Genomic DNA, 5,773 nt, shown 5'->3' on the forward strand with positions numbered 1-5,773 from the left:
CCTGGGGAACCTGCCCGCCGCCCTCTCCGCCCGCTTTCTCCAAGAGTCTGCTGCGGCCATGGCCCCGGTGAGTGCAGGGTCGTGGGACACCTTCCTCGGTGTCCAGAGGGCCCCGGGTTCGAGAAGCTGTGCCAGGCTTCAAGCCTGCCGGCCCTTTGAGGGAGTACAGCTGTTGGGTGACGGGGGCCCAGGGCCCGCACTGCCCCTGAGGCAGGTGTGCGGTGGGGAGCCCCACTTGGGATGCAGATGGTCACGTCGCTGGTCAGGGGTTTGGTTTCCACATCTGCAACTTTAGGCAATGAACGTCCCTCAGAGAAGCCTGGCGGGAGGCTGGAGTGATGGCTCCAAGTGCCGGCCTAGCACTTGACGCCCTGGGGCTTCACGCCCTAGTTGGGGGGGGGCGGTCCAAAGGGCATGGGCTGAAATCAGAAGCAGACGTTCATTCCAGTCCCTTCCACACTCTGCTAGCTGTGGAGTCAGACGACCTGCTTCCCCTCTCCGTGCCTTGGTCTCCCCACCATACTGGCATGTGGCCCTCACACAGCACGCTCTGTTCAGTTCTCTGATTTCATGGAGACTGTCTTGTGGCTTGTCTGGGTGGGGGGACCACTGCGGGCCCGAGAGGGGGATCCATGCTGACATGTACACACTCTGCCCTCAGACTGGCAGGCAAACACACTCACACGTGCATGCACAAGCATGTGCACACCCACACGCCATCCTTAGCCACCAGCACGCTCACCTACATGTGCCCCCAGATCCAGCCTGGGCGCCATGCCCCTCTGGAGCACCTGCAGCTTCCCAGCGCACAGAGGGCGCACGTGCCTGTCAGGCTCTCCGAGACTGTCCAGGCCCGAGTCCCCAGGTACACCCCAGAGCTGCATGGGCATTTCCTTTGCTTTCCTTTTTGACCTCTGCCCCTTTTCTGGATGCCTGCTTCTGGAGTTCATGTCTCCCAAGAGTCGGCCCTGGGCCCAAGGGTTCAGGCAGCTTCAGAGACATGGGAGCTGGATGAGGCCCCTCCTTCCTGCTGCCCCCACCCGGGCCCCCACGGGGGTCCGCACAAGCTCAGGTCACTCCCCATCCATTCTCCACCCATGAGCCGTGCAGAGAGCCCACTGGCAGGCTGATGCTCAGTTTGCCTGCACCTGGCGCCCTGCGGACCCCTGGGCCCGGCAGCAGCCTGGGGGAGTCTTCAGGGGCCCCTCCTTTCGGGGCACCAGGCTCCTCCTCTATAGGAGAGTGCCCAGCCACTTGCCCCTTTTGCCACCTGGAATCCTGGTTCTAACACTCCCACCCCCTGGGCCGTAGGACGGGAGGGTGTACGAGGTTGTTGACAGAAATGCCTTCACTCCCATCCGCACACTAACCAGGCCCGACCCTGCTTAGCTTCCGAGATCAGATGAGACCGGGCGCGTTCAGGGTGGTATGGCCGTAGACACAAGACAAAATCCGAGACAAACCATGAGACGCTGAACTCTAGGGAGCAAACTGAGGGCTGCTGGAGGGGAGGAGGTTGGGGGGATGGGGTAATTGGGTGATGGGCATGAAGGAGGGCACGGGATGTGATGGGCACTGGGTGTTATATGCAACTGATGAATCACTGACCTCTACCTCTGAAACTAATAATACACTATATGTTAATTAATTGAATTTAAATTTAAAAAACAACAAAAACAAAAAAACCCACACAAAAACAAGAGAACAAAACAAAAGGATAGAAATGCTTTCACTGAAGGAAGACGGTGACAGAGACCAGGGATGAGACCCAAACTCTTCATCCCCCCTGAGACATGAGCTCCTTCCAGACTCCCTGAGTGGGGGCTGGGGAGGGGGCAGTGCAGGGGCTCACTCCCCGCTCCCGGGGGGCAGGACGGGGGTCTTGTGCAGCACGGGGCAGGCCCGCATTGCTGCACTCAGAAGAAAAGCCCAGAGGAGATGACAGCAGCCCCTCAGTGTGATCCCAGGAGCACCCGAGACCCCACTTTCCAGAAGAGACACTGAAGCCCCATGGCTGACAGCTGCCTCGGCCCCGCGGTGGCTGCCCTGGCCTGGTCGGAGCCTCACACGGCCGTGGCCCGCTTCATGTGGCACAGCGTGGGACCTGCCACTGACCAGGATTCCATCCCATGGGCCCCAGTGGGCCTCCAACCCTCCCTCAGGGGGAGCCCAGCAGCGGGCTCCAGGAAGTGAAGGACTCAAAGACAAAGGCACCGGGGCCTTGTGTGAGTTCACGTGGGCTCTTGGTTCTCCGTGCCTCAGTTTCCTCACCTGTGAAATGGGGCAGGGTTGTGGTGTGCGGGCGAGAGTGCAGCCAGAGCGTGAGGCTTTTTGTGTGATGAAGACCGGGGCTCCGGGAGGTCTCCTGGCGCGAGTGCTGTGTGAGCCTGGCGGTAAGGAAGACCTGCTCTATTAATGGGCAAGGAAAAGCATTCCAGCCGAAGGAACAGCTGGTACAAGGATATTGAGGCCTGGAGGTCTGCTCTAGGCCAGGCAGCCGCCTGGGAGGGCTGGAGCCCTAGTGCGGGGTGGGCAGTGCGGGGGGCACTCCTGAGGGGCTGCTGTCCGTGCTCAGCCGCACCCCCAGCTGTTGCATACACTGGTCCTTCCAGAATGCCACCCAGCCCTGCCCATGCTCTCCCCATCATCCAAACTAAACTAAGACGCAACCTCACTCACAAAGGCTTCCCTTGCCGCCACCAAGACCAGCTCAAAGTGGGCTTTTGCCTAGAGAGCTCCTGGGAGGCCTCCCTGGGGGCGGTGACTCAGCAGCTGGGACTGGGGGGGGCGGCAAGGAAGGGCAGAGGAGGTGAGGACTTTTAGCCAGGCCTGAGGTCCAGCCCCGCCCTGAGCCTGCTCTTCTCTGCCGGAGGCTGTCAGGCAGCCCCTCTCCCCCCAGCAGTTTCTAAGAATGTGAGAGAGGTGGGTGGAGGTCAGCAGCACTGGAAGGCGGCCCACAGGGGGATTTCCAGATGCTTGCTCTGCACAAAGATCCTTGGGGCACTTACTGTGGAGTTTCCTATTCCAGGTGCTCCAGGGGCACTAACTCAATCCTCTTTTCAGCCCATTTTCCAGATGGGCACACTGAGGGGACCTGAGGCCTGCCTGGTTCACTGCCTGCAGGAAACGAGCATCCTGGCCCCAGCATGGGGCAGTCGGGAAGGAAGGTGCCAAGACCGCTCCGAGGGCAGGCGGGACCTGCGCCCATCTGTGGGAACTGTCACCCAGGACCTGGAGAAGAAACCGATACCGCCCTGGGCACCCACAGCCAATTAGTCGAGGAGGAGGAGGCTGTTGCAAGGGCCCCGATTTTGAAATTTGACTGTGACAACCACCCTGGTAAACTCAATTCACCCACAGCCGGGGATCCGCCTTCTCTGGAGCCCAGAGCCTCCCTCCCTGCAGGGGACCCTGCAGCCCCTCTTGCCCCGGCAGGGTCCTGGCCCACTTCATAGCCACCAGGGCCTCCCTCATCTGTGACACAGGGTGGTGAGGGTCTCCTGAGAAGGTCATGGGTTGAATTGTACCTCCAAATTCATATGCTGACGTCCTGGTCCCCAACACCCCAGGACGGGGCCTTTACGGAGGTGCTGGTGTTGGTGAGCTCATACGGGTGGGTGCTAATCCACCATGACTGGTGTCCTTAGAAGACGGGAAATGTGGACGCAGGTATGCAGGGAGAAGGCCGTGTGGACATGGGGACGGCTGTCTGTCCACTAGCCAAGGAGAGGAACAGGTGCTCCCTCACAGCCCTCAGAAAGAGCCAGTCCTGCCAGCGCCTTGACCTTGGGCTTCTGGCCTCCAGACGGTGGGACAGTAAACAGTGGTGACTGCGGCCGCCCCGTCTGTGCTGCTTGTTACAGCAGCCCGAACAAACTAATACAGGGAGGTGGTTCCGATCACCTAGATTAATGTATGTGGAGCGCCCCTACAAAGCCTGGCAGACGTGGGCCTCCAAAGAAGTGTGGGCGATCGCATTAATATTAAAAAGCACATCACACTCCTGACAAACACAAAACAACTGCCAAGACCCAGGGCTCAGCAGCTGGGGAAGCAGCCCTCACGGTTCACCTCTGAGCCCGGGGGGCTGGGCCGGGAGCCCAGTGCAGCCCAGCTCTCAAGAGCACAGACAGCGGCGGCTGGGAGGCACCGGGCAGGATCGGAGCTCAGCACGAGACTGGGGCTCCAGAAACATTTCTGAGATTCATCAACTCCGTTCAGGAGGTTGGCTGCCTCAGTGGTCGCCACATCGTACGCCACCAACCAAACCTCTTCAAGCCCAGGGCAGCTCGGTGCGGCGGGGGCCATGGGACTGGCCGGGGGAGGTGGTTAGAGGAGTGTTGAGGAAGAGGTGACACTCCAGACAAAGGGGGGGAGCAGGGACCAGGGAAGGGCATTCCTGGCAAAGGGAATGGCTTATGCAAAGTGTCCCAGGTGCAAGGGGATGGGAGCAGTTGGGCCAGAAGAAAGGTGGGGCCAGCATGAGAAATGACACTGGGTCATGACCAAAATCCACTGGGCATGAAGGACTTTCTTTGAGGGCAGCGGGAACCATGGACAAGCTTTGAGCAGGAGAGGGGCGGATCTGATTCAGATTTGGAAAGTTCCCTCTGTGAAGAGGGAGCCCGCGCTCTCCAGTGGGAACCGACAGCCACAGAAGTCACTTTAAAGTCTCTTGTGGTCATGTTATAAAAATGAAAAAGAAATTGGTGCAATTTTTAAAAAGATTTATTTATTTATTTAAAGAATTTTATTTTTTATTATTTTTTTAAGATTTTATTTATTTATTTGAGAGAGAGAGAATGAGAGACAGAGAGCATGAGAGGGAGGAGGGTCAGAGGGAGAAGCAGACTCCCTGCTGAGCAGGGAGCCCGATGCGATGCGGGTCTTGATCCAGGGACTCCAGGATCATGACCTGAGCTGAAGGCAGTCACTTAACCAACTGAGCCACCCAGGTGCCCCAAGATTTATTTATTTTTTAGAGAGCAAGAGAGAATGAGTGGGAGGGGCAGAGGGAGAGGGAGAGAGAGAATCTCAAACCGACTGCACGCTGAGTGCGGAGCCCAACACCAGGCTCGATGTCAGGACCCTGAGGTCGTGACCTGAGCCCAAATCGAGAGTCAGATGCTTAACCGACTGTGCCGCCCAGGGGCCCCGTGCAATTTATTTTAATGATATATTTTATTTAACCTAATATATCCAAAATATTCAAAATGTCATTAATACAAAAATTACTGAGCTAAATTGAGATAGCTTACATTATTTTTCTCATCCTTGGACTTTGAGGTTGGGTGCATGTTTCGTACAGCGCATCCCAATTTGGACTAGCTGCACTTCAAGAGCTCCCAAGAGGCGAGCGGCCACCATCTTAGACAGCACAGGTGTGGGGACTGGAGTGGAGGTGGGAAGGCTGGTGGAATTCCGGCCACCGTCTGTCTGGGGAGAGCTGTGGCAGGCTCTGGGCTCCCCGTCCAGGTGCCAGCCCAGGCGGAGCACACAGGAGGGCCTTGGCATGACTGGTCGCAGACTGCACAGACGGCAGGGCCGAGTGTCCAGCGGGCGGGTGGCAGAAGAGAACTGCTCGAGCTGGTGTCAGCTCAGACGGCTAGTGTCCTCAGCCCTGCGGCCTCTGTCCACACCAGACTCCAGACTCATGTGAAGTTTCCTGTCCCAGCTGGAGGGTGACCCGAGGCCTGACCTCTGAGGCCCCGGCGGATGAGCCCGGAAGGAAGGCCTCCTCCTTGATGCACTCTCCAGCAGGCGTCTGGCAGGG

The 5,773-nt window shown here is 58.4% G+C and overlaps 1 long non-coding RNA gene across 1 annotated transcript; it reads left to right on the plus strand.

Moving 5' to 3' along the window:
- On the plus strand, positions 1 to 4,760 carry LOC145720996 (uncharacterized). The gene is made up of 2 exons (XR_014144454.1): positions 1 to 67; positions 3,064 to 4,760. It is a non-coding gene; the product is annotated as an uncharacterized LOC145720996 (long non-coding RNA).
- The last annotated feature ends 1,013 nt before the right edge of the window (positions 4,761 to 5,773 follow it).

This window comes from Leptonychotes weddellii, chromosome 4, assembly GCF_054177405.1.
Source record: "Leptonychotes weddellii isolate Sample4059 chromosome 4, ASM5417740v2, whole genome shotgun sequence".
Lineage (NCBI taxonomy): Eukaryota > Metazoa > Chordata > Mammalia > Carnivora > Phocidae > Leptonychotes > Leptonychotes weddellii.